The sequence below is a fragment of the Mobula birostris genome, chromosome X (assembly GCF_030028105.1).
Source record: "Mobula birostris isolate sMobBir1 chromosome X, sMobBir1.hap1, whole genome shotgun sequence".
Lineage (NCBI taxonomy): Eukaryota > Metazoa > Chordata > Chondrichthyes > Myliobatiformes > Myliobatidae > Mobula > Mobula birostris.
In genome coordinates, this window is record NC_092402.1 from 24,462,543 (window position 1) to 24,477,537 (window position 14,995).

Sequence of the window (14,995 nt, forward strand, 5' to 3'; positions counted from 1 at the left end):
TCTAGAGTTTACAGAAAATGGTGTGTAAAATAACCATACGCAGCAGTTCTGTGGGCAAAAATGCTTTGTTAATGTGAGAGGTCAGAGGAGAACAGCCAGACTGGTACAAACTGACAGGAAGGCGATAGTAACTCAAACAACCATGTGTTACATCAGTGGTGTGCAAAAAAACATCTCTGAACACATTGAACCTTGAAGTAAATAGGCTACAGCAGCAGATGATCACTATATTCTATGGACAAGTAGTTTCAAAAACATAGAAGCTGCAGGAACCCCAGCATAATTAAGTTTACTGAAGTCTAAATAACTGGAGTTGTTAACATCTTTAACTTTTAGATAAACTCACTGCTTAGTCCTAATTATGAAGCATTTTCTATTTCAATGGAAATAGAAAAGGGTGATGAAAAATTGAAAAGGGTGATGAATACAGAACTGAAGGTGTTATATTTGCAGCATGCAGTGTATGGAATAAGGTAGACCTTGCAGCGCAGTTAGAGATTGGCAGGTATGACATTGTGGGCATCACTGAGTCATGGCTGAAAGAAGATTGTAGTTGAGATCTTAACATCCAAGGATACACACTGCATTGAAAGAATAGGTAGGTAGGCAGAGGGGCTCTGTTGGTAAAAAATGAAATCAAATCCTTAGTAAGTGGTAACATAAGATCGGAAGATGTAAAATCCTTGTGGGTAGAGTTAAGAAACTGCAAAGACCCTAATGGAAGTTATATGCAGGCCTCCAAACAGCTGACAGTGTGTGGGATATAAATTACAATGGGAGATAGAGAAGGCATGTAATAAGGGCTATGATATGATAGTCATGGGTAGATTGAGAAAATCAGGTTGGTGCTGGATTTCAGGAGAGGGAATTTGTAGAATGCATGCAAATGGGATGGCCTTTTAAAGCAGCTTGTGTTTGAGCCCACCATGGCAAAGGCAATTCTGGATTGGGTGTTGTGTAATGAACCAGATTTGATTGGGGAGCTTAATCTAAAGGAAACCCTAGGAAGCAGTGATCATAATATGCTAAAATTTACCATGCAATTTGAGAGGGAGAGGATAGAGTCAGATATATTAGCATTACAGTGGAGTAAAGGGAATTACAGAGTCATGAAAAAGAAGCTAGCCAAAATTGATTTCAAGGGAGGATGGCAGACCAGCAATGGCTCGAGTTTCAGGGGGCAACTTGGAAGGCGCAGGGATAGATACAACCCAAAGATGAATAAGTTTTCTAAAAGGAGAATGAGGCAACCATGGCTGACAAGGGAAATCAAAAACAGCATAAAAGCAAAAATCAGTGGGAAATTGAAGGATTGTCAAGCTTTTAAAAACCAACAGAAGGGAATTAAAAAACCATAAAGAGAAAAGATGAAATATGAAGGTAAGCGAGCAAGCTAACCGATAATATAAGCGAGGATAGAAAAGTTTTTTTCAGATATGTAGAGAGTAAAGAAGAGGCAAGAATGGATATCAAACTGCTGGAAAATGATGCTGGAGAGGTAGTAATGGGGGACAAAGAAATGGCAGATAAACTATTTTGCATGTCTTCACTATGGAAGACACTGACAGTATGCCAAAAATTCAAGAGTGTCAGGGGGCAGAAGTGAGTATCGTTGCTATTCCTAAGGAGAAGATCTGAAGGTATATAAGTCAGCTGGGGCAGTTGTAGAGAAATTAGTAGTGATCGTCCAAGAACCACTAGATTCTGGAATGGTTCTGGAGGATGCAAAATTGCAAATGTCAGTCCATTCTTTAAGAAAGAAGAAAGGAGGCAGAAAGCAGAAAATTGCAGTCTAAGTTAGCCTGACTTCAGTGGTTGGGAAGATGTTGAAGTCCACTCTTAAGGATGAGGTTTCAGATACTTGAATACGCATGATAAAGTAGGCAAAAGTAAGCATAGTTTCCTTCAGTGGAAATCTTGCCTTACAAATCTGTTGGAATTCTTTGAGGAAATAACAGGCAGGATAGACAAAGGAGAGTCAGTAGATGTTGTTTACTTGGATTTTCAGAATGTTGTTAACAAAATCTTGCACATGAGGCTGCTTAACAAGAGCCCATGGTATTACAGGAAAGATACAAGCATGGATAGAAGATTGACTGACTGGCAGATGGCAAAGAGTGGGAACAAAGGGGGCCTATTCTAGTTGGTGTATTCTGCAGGGTTCTGTATTGGAATCACTTCTTTTTACATTATATATATCATGAATTTGGATGATGGGATTGATGGATTTGTGGCCATGTTTGCGGACGATATGAAGATAGGTGGAGGGGCAGGTAATGTTGAAGAGGCAAGGAGTCTGCAGTTGGACAGCAGATTGAGAGAATGGGTAAAGAAGTGGCAGATGGAATATAATGTAGGAATGTGTATGGACATGCACTTTGGAAAAAGGAATAAAGGAGCAGACTATTTTCTAAACAAGGAAAAAATTCAAAAATCAGAGCAGCAGATGGACCTGGGAGACCTTGTTCAGGATTCCCTAAAGGTTAACTTGGTTGAGTTGGTGGTAAGGGAGCCAAATACAATGTCAGCATTCATTTCCACAGGACTAGACAGGAGCAAGGATGTAATGCTAAGGCTTTCTAAGGCATTGGTCAGACTGCACTTGGAATTTTGTGAAGAGCTTTGGGCCACTTATATAAAAAACAATATGCTAGCATTGGAGAGGGTCCATAGGAGGTTCATGAGAACTATTGAGAATGAAAGGGTTAACTTATGAGGCATTTTCAATGTCTCTGGGCTTGTACTCACTGGAGTTTAGAAGAAATGTCTCGAATATTGAAAGGCCTAGATAGAGTGGATGTGGAAATGACATTCCCTATAGTGGGAGAGTCTAGGGACTCTACTGATGTCTGTGAAAAACCACAGTTTCAGAATAGAGGGACGTCCTACTGAATTTGAAAAGCCTAGATAGAGTGGATGTAGAGAGGATGTTTCCTGTAGTGGGGGAATCTAGGACCACAGGACACAGCCTCGGAATAGAAGGTTGTTCATTTAGAATGGAGATAAGGAGGGATTTCTTTAGCCAGGGGTGGTGAATCTGTGGAATTCATTGCCACATACGACTGTGGAGGCCAAGTCATTGAGTGTACTTAAAGCAGAGGTTGATATGTTCTTGGCTAGTCAGGGCATCAAAGGTTACAGGGAGAAGGCTGGTGTTGAGAGGGATAATAAATCAGCCATGATGGAATAGCAGAGAAAACACGATAGGCCAAATGGCCTAACTCTACTTCCATATCTTATGGTCTGCCTTATGCCTTATAGATAAGAGCAAAGGTAGAATTGATAAAATAATTAACTTTCAAGTACTAACTTCTGCAATTTATGCAAATACATAACTATACTTTCAGGATTCATTTTAGTGAAATAAATACAAGATGTAATCTGAAAAAAAAAAAACAGGCTTGCTGAGGAAACCTGAAACTATCTGGAAGTGTCAATTGCATAAGGATGAATAAAAGAACACAATGTATGTATTTATTTCAAGAAATATGCAGTTCTGGCTTTAAACTGTGGATGGGTTAATGCCACTGGACCAAGTTGAAGAAGGTAACCTAAGTTATATACAAAACATAATACCCAGAATTATTAAAGTTAGTTTTTTTAAAAATTCTGTGGATTCTTCCCATTTAATGGGGGAAAAAAAATGAAATGAAATACAATGCTTTTTGCTGTTATTTGTACACGCAGACAAATGTTATCCCCCCCGCGCCCCCCCCATGAATGTAAACAGTGTTATTGAGGTGTAAATACTGCAAGATGGAGTACAGAATTATAGTGTAATCCCATTGCAATTGAAAGGGCGGGGGGTGGGGGGTGTTGAAAACTTACCTGTTGTGTGCTTCTGTTGAGTGGTTTATTGCTCCGTGTAATAAGCTCTTAATATTTGTGGTTCCTTCATAATGTTTACTTTAAAACACTTGTTTTAGTCTAAATCTCCTGGTCAGCAACAAAACAACAACAGCTATTGCTTACTTTGAAGAGGTCTCTCCCACAAAACTGAAATGGGCTCTCGGCTTTGAATTTCTCCTTACCAACACCAGTCTGTCAGGTGACTTTCACAGGTATCTGATGTACTCAGCTACAGTGCTATCACCAAGCTGACTGAAGTTGGCAAGGGCCCTAACATACAGTGAGCCAAGGAGCAACAAACATTCAGTTTGTATAATGTTCTAAGTACAGCAAAGTAAAGATTAGGCACACACATGGATTAATATATAAAATGAAACACACGTATACTGAAAATAAAAGTAGTTTTTACTAAATTAAAATCTTTGTAACTTGATATTGTTATGGGGTATATAGAAATAAGCAACATAAAACTCCATAAACTTACCTTACCAGGGCCAGAAAGATTGTTCAGCAATAATTATTGCTTAATTTACCATTAAGAACACTCCATTCAATGAGGCATTAACTTTCCAATGGTTTGAGCAATAAAAAAGTCTTTGCAAAGTTGGTGCATATCAAATGAGCAATTCTGGCCTGGCAGCTACAACAGCACATCCCGAGAGTGGCAGGGTATCACTACAAACAACTTCTGGATGTCTATTTTTAAATGTATCACACTATAAGTCTGCCAAGTTCAAAGAGTAAACACCATGAATATTAATAGCTTTGCCAATTTCCACCTACAGTTACTGGCTGATGTAAATGTCTTTAGAACTGCTTTAAAAGTAATTTAATCAGACTTCTCATCTGTCATCTGAATGGCTGGCTACAAACTTGTTCAGCATAATCATGTGACCTCAAGAGATAGTTGTCTTATAACTTTGCAGCAACACAACTCTTCATCACCATTCTCTATCACTATATCCATCTGAGGAAAAGAGCAGTGGAGCAATGGGAACAGAATAATAGAAACATAGAAAATAGGTGCAGGAGTAGGCCATTCAGCCCTTCGAGCCTGCACCGCCATTTATTATGATCATGGCTGATCATCCAACTCACAACCCTGCACCAGCCTTCCCTCCATACCCTCTGATCCCCGTAGCCACAAGGGCCATACCTAACTCCCTCTTAAATATAGCCAATGAACTGGCCTCAACTGTTTCCTGTGGCAGAGAATTCCACAGATTCACCACTCTCTGTGTGAAGAAGTTTTTCCTAATCTCAGTCCTAAAAGGCTTCCCCTTTATCCTCAAACTGTGACCCCTCGTTCTGGACTTCCCCAACATCGGGAACAATCTTCCTGCATCTAGCCTGTCCAATCCCTTTAGGATTTTATTCGTTTCAATCAGATCCACCCCCCCCTCAATCTTCTAAATTCCAACGAGTATAAGCCCAGTTCATCCAGTCTTTCTTCATATGAAAGTCCTGCTATCCCAGGAATCAATCTGGTGAACCTTCTTTGTACTCACTCTATGGCAAGGATGTCTTTCCTCAGATTAGGGGACCAAAACTGCACACAATACTCCAGGTGTGGTCTCACCAAGGCCTTGTACAACTGCAGTAGTACCTCCCTGCTCCTGTACTCGAATCCTCTTGCTATAAATGCCAGCATACCATTCGCCTTTTTCACCGCCTGCTGTATCTGCATGCCCACTTTCAATGACTGGTGTATAATGACACCCAGGTCTCGTTGCACCTCCCCTTTTCCTAATCGGCCACCATTCAGATAATAATCTGTTTTCCTGTTTTTGCCACCAAAGTGGATAACTTCACATTTATCCACATTAAGTTGCATCTGCCATGAATTTGCCCACTCACCCAACCTATCCAAGTCACCCTGCATCCTCTTAGCATCCTCCTCACAGCTAACACTGCCGCCCAGCTTCGTGTCATCCGCAAACTTGGAGATGCTGCATTTAATTCCCTCATCCAAGTCATTAATATATATTGTAAACAACTGGGGTCCCAGCACTGAGCCTTGCGGTACCCCACTAGACACTGCCTGCCATTCTGAAAAGGTCCCGTGTATTCCCACTCTGCTTCCTGTCTGCTAACCAATTCTCTATCCACATCAATACCATACCCCCAATACAGTGTGCTTTAAGTTTGCACACTAATCTCCTGTGTGGGACCTTGTCAAAAGCCTTTTGAAAATCCAAATATACCACATCCACTGGTTCTCCCCTATCCACTCTACTAGTTACATCCTCAAAAAATTCTATGAGATTCGTCAGACATGATTTTCCTTTCGCAAATGCATGCTGACTTTGTCCGATGATTTCACCGCTTTCCAAATGTGCTGTTATCACATCTTTGATAACTGACTCCAGCAGCTTCCCCACCACCGACGTTGGGCTAACTGGTCTATAATTCCCCGGTTTCTCTCTCCCTCCTTTTTTAAAAAGTGGGGTTACATTAGCCACCCTCCAATCCTCAGGAACTAGTCCAGAATCTAACGAGTTTTGAAAAATTATCACTAATGCATCCACTATTTCTTGGGCTACTTCCTTAAGCACTCTAGGATGCAGACCATCTGGCCCTGGGGATTTATCTGCCTTCAATCCCTTCAATTTACCTAACACCACTTCCCTACTAACATGTATTTCGCTCAGTTCCTCCATCTCACTGGACCCTCTGTCCTCTACTATTTCTGGAAGATTATTAATAAATTGTAACCATCAGAATGAATGTTAGAAAGGATATGAAACAGAGCAAATAAAATGTACATAATTAAATTATATAAATTTTATTGCAATGATCTTCTCTCCATCACAAGGTCAGTGTTGTTTGCATAATATCCGGTACCATTCACAATACTTCAGTTAATCAAGACTTGGGCAACATTCAGGGATGGGCTGATAAGTAACAAATAACATTGTTGCCAATAAACAAAGTCCCAGACAATAATCATCTCTGACAAAAGATAATCTGACAACCTGCCCTTCACATTGAATAGCATTACCAATTCTGAGTTACCACCATCACATTCCTGGGGACTGAGCAGAAACTCAACTGGGCCACCGACATAACTGGCATAGTTACAAGAGCAGGGAAGTTTCTGTGGCTCCGACTCACCTCCTGACTCCCAAGGCACATTTATCTAGAATCTAATACCAAACACTCTCAAGGAGCACAACACCATCCAAGACAAAGTAGCTCATTTCACTTGCACCACATCAAGCCCCCCTAATATTCATTCCCTTTAGCACCAGTGGAAGCGGCTGCAGTGTCTACCATCTGCAAAATCCAATACAATTACTCATCCAGGCCACCCTGCAGCACCTTCCTCAAGCACCCAGATGCAGTGGACACCATCTGCAGGTTGCACTCTGAGTCATGTATTATTCAGACTGGGATATATAGCACCAGACCTTCATTATCACTGAGTTTATGTCCTGGAATTCTCTGTCCAGAGAACACTGTGGTGGCACCTCCACCAGAACAATTGCAGTATTGCAAAAATTGTGATTCACAACTGCTTTCGTAAGTGAAAATAGGGATGAGCAACAAACGCTGGAATTGACAGAAATGCACAATTCCTGAAATGAATATAATGTTCAGACCCATTTTGGGTCTGATTGTGTTTCTTTCATAGTCATCATCCTCATTATTGGTCACATTTTGTGTTATTATTGACAAATTTTGAAATTTTCCTCTGCCTGCCAACATTTGTCATTTACTTACAGGTCTTCCCCAGGTTACAATAGGATTTCACTCTTAAATACTGCATGTAATCCAAACAGTTTGCAAGTTGGAAAAGTATGGCAATATATTCAAATAAAAACAAGGACCAGGGCATTTGACTCACCATAAAACAACTTCGCATATGCTATATGATGCTTGCAGCCTTACAGCTCACACAAACAAATGAGCATTGGGAGATGGGCTGCAAATCCATCCCACCCAATTTAATGCTCATTCATTTGGGCTGTAAATAAGTTGGGCATTTGCAACGAGGGTGGATCTGTATACTCTATAAGTGACTCTTTGGGAAGATGCAAACACGAGGAAATCTGCAGATGCTGGAAATTCAAGCAACACATATCAAAGTTGCTGGTGAACGCAGCAGGCCAGGCAGCATCTCTAGGAAGAGGTACAGTCGACATTTCGGGCCGAGACCCTTCGTCAGGACTAACTGACGAAGGGTCTCGGTCCGAAACGTCGACTGTACCTCTTCCTAGAGATGCTGCCTGGCCTGCTGCGTTCACCAGCAACTTTGATGTGTGTCCTTTGGGAAGGTTGCTGTCTGCAGATCTCCAGCATGGAAAACAAGCATGAAGCACAATTCGCTGTTTTCTGTCCTTCAGTAAATGTATTTACTTGTCCCTAGTAGGTTCAACCTCATCTTTTAGCATTTGCTTCCTAGTAAAGGATTTATTTTGATATTCCCTATTCGTGCTGATGACTATTCTTGCTTTGCCAACCTTAATTTCCTTATTTTTCTCCTCCTCACTTATTGCATTTAGCCTTAAGTAGTCTTCTACTATACAAAGAGAAATTGGCTAAAAGTTGTGTCAAATTTCATGATTAATTACACAAAATTTGTAAATTGTGTGAATAATGTGGCATGAGAAGTGAGTCTACTGCCTTCTCAAAGTTCGAAGTAAATTTATTTTTAAAGTACATATATGTCACAGTATACTACCCTGAGATTCATTTCACTCTCCCCTCCAGGGATAGATTACTTCCTGTTTGCCTGCCTGAGTGGGGCTCCAATAACATTCAAGGAGGTCATTGCTGAAAAATTTTTTTAATGCTGAAAAATGTGAGGTGCTACATTTTGGTAGGACTAATCAAAATATGACATACATGGTAAATGGTCGGGCATTGAAGAATGCTGTAGAACAGAGGGATCTAGGAATAATGGTGCATAGTTCCCTGAAGGTGGAATCTCATGTGGATAGGGTGGTGAAGAAAGCTTTTGGTATGCTGGCCTTTATTAATCAGAGCATTGAGTATAGGAGTTGGGATGTAATGTTGAAATTGTATAAGGCATTGGTAAGGCCAAATTTGGAGTATTGTGTACAGTTCTGGTCACCGAATTATAGGAAAGATGTCAATAAAATTGAGAGGGTACAGAGGAGGTTTACTAAAATGTTGCCTGGGTTTCATCTCCTAAGTAACAGAGAAAGGGTGAACAAGTTAGGTCTTTATTCTTTAGAGCTTAGAAGGTTGAGGGGGGAGGGGACTTGATAGAGGTGTTTAAAATTATGAGGGGGATTGATAGAGTAGACGTGGATAGGCTTTTTCCATTGAGAATGGGGGAGATTCAAACAAGAGGACTTGAGTTGAGAGTTAAAGAGCAAAAGTTTAGGGGTAACATGTGGGAGAACTTCTTAACCCAGAGAGTGGTAGCTGTGTGGAACGAGCTTCCAGCAGAAGTGGTTGAGGCAGGTTCGCTGTCGTTTAAAGTTAAATTGGATATATGGGCAGGAAGGGAATGGAGGGTTATGGGCTGAGTGCAGGTCGGTGGGACTAGGTGGTAGTATGAGATTGGCACGGACTAGAAGGGCCGAGATGGCCTGTTTCCGTGCTGTAATTGTTACATAGGTATATGGTTATATTGCTGCTTGTCTGGCAACTCGTCCACCAACTTAAACCTTCACTCCATCTTCCAGCCCTGCACCGTGGCTGGGCATGTATTAGAATTCCACACGGAAGGGGGATGGGGGGGGGCTTTGGGGTTCTAACGTTTTTCTGTCATTCATTCTTTGGGGGTTTCTTCTGTTTCGTGGATGTCTGCAAAGAGTGAGAATGGCATTAAATGGAACACTGCGGGAGGACCGCAGGCATTAACGATGATAGCTCACCACCACCTTCTCGAGGGCAATCTGGGAATAGATTGTTCAACTTGCAGCAACTCTAAATATCCCACAAATAAATAAGAAAAACAAAACTAATTATAGGCAGAAGGGCTAGGAGAGAAGAAAAAAATATATTACAGGTCGCTTCGAATGCTTGAATCAAGGATTCGCAGGGGGTGAGGGCTGGCTCGATCTTGACCGCCACAGGTCTAATGACTTGAAAAACGCACAGAAAATGCCGGAGGAATTCAGTAGGTCAGGCATCATCAATGAAGAAAAATGTTTGTAAATATAAGCATTTATAAACATTTCCCTCTATAGATGCTGCTTGACCGGATGAGTTCCTCAGGCGTTTTCTGCGCGTTGCTCAAGATTTTTTCAGCATCTGCAGAATCTTATGTCTAAGGGACTATCGGCAGTGCAGAGACTTCACCCTCTCCGAGTTAGCAATTGGGGAGGAAATGGGGGGAAAGGAGGATTGGGATTTCGAAAATTTACTGAAATCTATCCAGCTGTTCCTACGTTATCAACATAAACCATTACTAATTATATATGGAAAGGTTAGGCGGACGTTGGTTGAAGATTAACTTGTGTTAGAATGAGCTGCGCTTGTCAAATGGAAGCTTTTCCGCCTTGACTACCGTGATGATACCCTGGCGGTAATCTCGTTTACATGCGGGATCGACGTTGCCGAAATCAATATATGCTCTTTACTCTATATACATATTTTGGGAAGAACAATCAAAAGGGAAGACTAATAAAAACTTGCGAAAGAACAGACGGTGTTGTTATCACTGACGCAACACCAAGGGTTAAAAGGGAAATACAGCAGTGATTTTTTTAAGATTCAAAGAAGAGGCTGAGCAAAATCGTTGCAATCGAGACATAGGAAGATCCGGTACAAAGAGCGAATTCACCGTACCTTAAAAACAAATATTAAAATAAAGAACCCAGCACAATAGCAAAACCACGACTTACTTGCAGTTCAATAGATAGCTTTTACCAGCAAGTTCTTGAGAAGGCGAAAACACGCAAGGATGCACCATTTCGATGATCTTACATAGTGCTTCAGTGAAAACAAATCAAACCATATATATCGCCGCTTCGTTCCGCGCCACCCGAGCAGACATCTCCTACTTACCGCTTTCAGGGCTTGTGTGAAATGGATAATCTGCAGAGAAAATAAAATGCAACAGCATTAAAGGAGCGAGCCACGTCCGTAACTCTGACAAGCAACTGGCGTTGACGGGTGTCTGCAGTACTGTTACATTTAACGTTTAGGTTTCCAGGAAACTGACAATTGAATAGGAGGGTTTCGTTTGTGACGCCATCAGGAAAATAGCCAATGGAGAAGCAGGGGCAGGTGAAGCTAGCGCAGCGGCGATTGGAGGCGGGGCAGGTGAAGATAGAGCTTGCGGAATCTGGTGACAGGCGTTGGGTAGTTCTCATTTGCTACTCACAATCTGATGAAAATACAGTCTGACGACGCATCTCCTTTCAAATGGAAGCAAATCTCTTGATGCAAAATTTCCACCCACCGTTTACAAACACAGGACCCATTGAGCGAAAAATTAAACAAACCGGTGGGGAATTCAACGAGCCAAGCGGCATCTATGATGCTCATGTTTCCCTTTAAATTTTCACCTTTCACCCTTGAACCGTGATCTCTTGTTGTAGTCCCACCCAAACTAGATGGGAAAAGCTTACTTGCTACCTATCTATACGCTCATAATTTTGTTGTACCTCTATCAAATCTCCCGTCATTCTATTATGCTCTAGGGAATAAAGTCATAACCAATTCAACCTTTCCCTATAACTCAGGTCCTTAAGTCCTGGAAACATTATTGTAAATTTTCTCTGTACTCTTTCAACCTTATTGATAACTTTCCTGTAGGTAGATGACCAAAACTACACACAATACTTTAAATTAGGCCTCACCAATGTTTTATACAATTTCAAAGAATATCCAAACTCTTGTACTCAATACTCAATCTACCCATGATGCCACTTTCAAGGAATTATTCTTCTGTGTTCCTGATCTCTCTGTTCTACCACAGTCAATGCTCTACCGCTCACCTGTAAGTCCAACCTTGGTTTGTTCTCCCAAAGTGCAACACCTTACACTTGTCTGCCTTGATGCAGAGATACATCCTTGGACACATAATCAGTGATGTAACCTGGAGTCATTGGGTGTTTGGGTCTTTCAACATTAGACACCCGCGCCCAGGTGACCCAGCCAGGGCTGATCAGGCCCAAGCAGCACTGGTCCACAGGTCAGACCTCTTGCTCCATAGCCATCTGGAGCCACGCACAGCAGCCTCTGTGATGGTCTTGATGGCTCTTTTCTTAGCAGCCCCCTTAATGCCAAGGGGAGAGAAGGTTCTGCAGAGCAAGCAGCCAGCAAACCTCAACACCCTAGACTCGCATCGTGCCCTCCACCCGTCTCTGAGATTGCTCTACTAGCTACTGGTATTTGGCCTTATGCTCAAACAACTCCTTAATCTGGTCTCCTAACACACTGTCAGTTAGTTCTACCATGACCACCTGCTTCCAGGTTTCTGACAGAATGACCATGTCAGGCCTCAGTGATGATGATGTGATGAAGCCAGAGAACTTTAATTGCTTGCTAAGATCGACTTTCTGTTGCCAGCCAGAAGCCGTGCTGAACAAGCCTGCTGGTGATTTGGGTTGAGACTGTGGTTGGCCTCCAGCTTTGATAAAGACTATGGACTTTCTGGGTTAGCGGAAGTGCCGACTGTTGTTAATGGTCGAGGAGATAATTTATGCCACTGCCTTCAGCACCTGGTCATGGCTCCAGTGGTGGTGTCCTTCTCCCAAAGCTTCTGGGAAGCTGCTGAGGATGTGTCCAGGCTCCCTCTGCCAGGGTAGAGAGGACATGATGGAACCTCAATTTTGTCCCAAGCAAAAAGTTTCACTTGACTAGGGAGAACGTTGTATACAGCCTGGATCATGAATTTGATGCTCTAGGGTTCTGCCTGCCAGATGTTGGACCAGGGGATCTTCCACTTCAGCGCACCCTCCTACATTGTCTAAGCTCCCTGCTTCCCCGTTCCAACCATCCTGGTAGTACGCACTTCTTTGACAGCTGCTCACACCTCTTCCTGGACCAGTTTGCGTCTGTCCCTGCTCTGGGCCCTGTCGAAGTGGGTTGAATGGAAGCTGCCCAGTTCCACCTGATCAGACACAACTGTCCTTACAAGATCCATGTGAATCAGCCATCTCCACTGCATCCTTGGCCTTGCACTTTCTGCCTGTCCGGACCTCAATGCCTGCTGATGAGATTTTGGAGTTGCTGGAACCTCTGTACAGCATCAGTTCTTCTGTACAGGAAACCATGAATTCCTCATTCAGGCTGCTGAAGGGAAGCTGCAATACCACCTGGTATTATTCAGCCTATTTTTCCAGCTGGTCAGAAATCCACTTTGAGCTTTGATAACCTTCCTTGCGGTCCACTATGCCCCCAATCTTGGTGTCATCTGCAAATTTGCTGATCCAATTTGCTTCATTTTTCTGTGTCAAATGAAACTCGCCCTCCCGTACTGTTACCATTTGATAACCTCTCTTCTCTGATTCTCTAATTAGGAGACAGTGTTTCACACTCTCTGCAATGTAAAACAGGCTCTTCACACTTTTCCAGTTCTAACAAAGGGTCATTGAGCTGAATTTTTAACACTGTTTCTTTTTAAAAGATACTGTCTGACTCGTGCTTTCTATTTTCTGCTTTCATTTCAGATTTCTGGCATATACTGCTGTTATCTTTAAAATTATGTTTCTGTATCTATCACCTCAAAGCAGCCTTCAGTATTTTTAAAGCTTCTGTTAAATATTTGTCATTTTTATAGATGAGATCCGACAAAGGGATATATAAACTGGTGAAACTAATTTAGGATGAATGTGGTTGACAATGAACCACACCCTAGAAATTTATTAGTAAGCAATTTTCTTGTATCAAAGTTCTCTGAGAATAATCAAAATGAAACTAGTTTAACATCCAGCACTTAACTCAACAAAGAGAACAAAAGTCAAGGTCGAAGTCAAAGTCAAGTTTATTGCCACCCCCTGTCAATTCTACAACTGCTTTCACAATCATCTTCAAATTGCCTGTTAACATAGAACAGCACAGGAACACAACGTCTCTGTTGAACATGATACCAAATTAAATTAACCTCTTTTGTCTCCAAACGAATGCTGGAAAATACTGGAAAACCTCAACAGGTCATGCAGCATTTGTGGAAAGAGAAACAGTTAATGGTTCTGCTCCAGACCCTTTATCAGGAGAGAGAAATCAAGTTAGTCTGGGTAGCAGAGAGAGTGAGGGATGGGACAGGTGAGAGTGAATGACCTAATATGTTAGTTAAAGGACAGTTGAGATCAAATTAAGTGTGTTGTCTGCGGAATGTGTTGCTAATGATAAGGCTGTGGGATGTTTCCAGCAGACCAGCCTGCACAAGAAGGAAAATAGCCAGTTCTGAAAAAGCAGAAAAGAAAAAGTGAACATTGCAATAGAAACAGAAAACCTACAGCACAATACAAGCCCTTCAGCCCACAAAGCTGTGCCGAACATGTCCTCACCTTAGAAATTACCTAGGGTTACCCATAGTCCTCTATTTTTTCCTGAGCTTCATGTACCTGTCCAGGAATCTCTGAAAAGACCCGATCATATCCACCTTCACCACCAACATTGCAATGTTGAGGAATTTGATATTGAATTGCAGGTTCAGCATGTCAAGATGGGAGATAAGGTGCTGTTCCTCAAGATTGGGCTGGGGCTTGTAATAGTGCAGGAGGCACAGACAGAAAGATCAATGTGGGAACGCGATGATGAATTAAAGTAGTAGGCCACAGGAAGCTCAGGGTCACTCCTGTAGATTGTGCATTAATACATTTTTATGAAGTTTGAGAGAGTAAATATGGGGATAGTGTTTCCCCTGGCTGGAGTGTTTTGAATCAGGGGGTCACAGTCTCAAAATAAGAGGTCCGTGATCTGTGACTGAGAGGGAGTGGTGAACCTTTGGAGTCCTTTGCATTAGAAAGTTGTGGTGACATGCATTGAGTGTATTCATGACAGGGACTGGCAGATGTTCAGATCTGAAGGAAATCAATGTCATAGGGTTTGATCTTGTTAAGCAACCTCCTGTGTGGCACCTTATCAAATGCTTTCTGAAAATCCAAGTAAAGAACATCCACTGTCTCCATCCAGGCAGACACATGCAATAGCTCAGATGAAGGGTCAGGACCCGAAATTTCGACTGTCCATTTCTCTCCACGGATGCTGCATGGCG

The 14,995-nt window shown here is 42.0% G+C and overlaps 1 protein-coding gene across 2 annotated transcripts in view; it reads right to left on the reverse strand.

The window, feature by feature from the left end:
- Window positions 1–10,940, reverse strand: part of LOC140191372 (phosphoethanolamine/phosphocholine phosphatase-like) — a 68,463-nt gene extending 57,523 nt beyond the window's left edge. The window contains exon 1 of one of the 2 annotated variants that reach the window (XM_072248728.1): window positions 10,834–10,940. The gene's annotated coding sequence lies outside the window, so the exon portion shown is untranslated. Of the gene's footprint in view, window positions 1–4,333; window positions 4,413–10,833 lie in introns of those variants that run through there. The other variant, XM_072248729.1, reaches the window with a different exon arrangement.
- Between the last annotated feature and the right edge of the window lie 4,055 nt (window positions 10,941–14,995).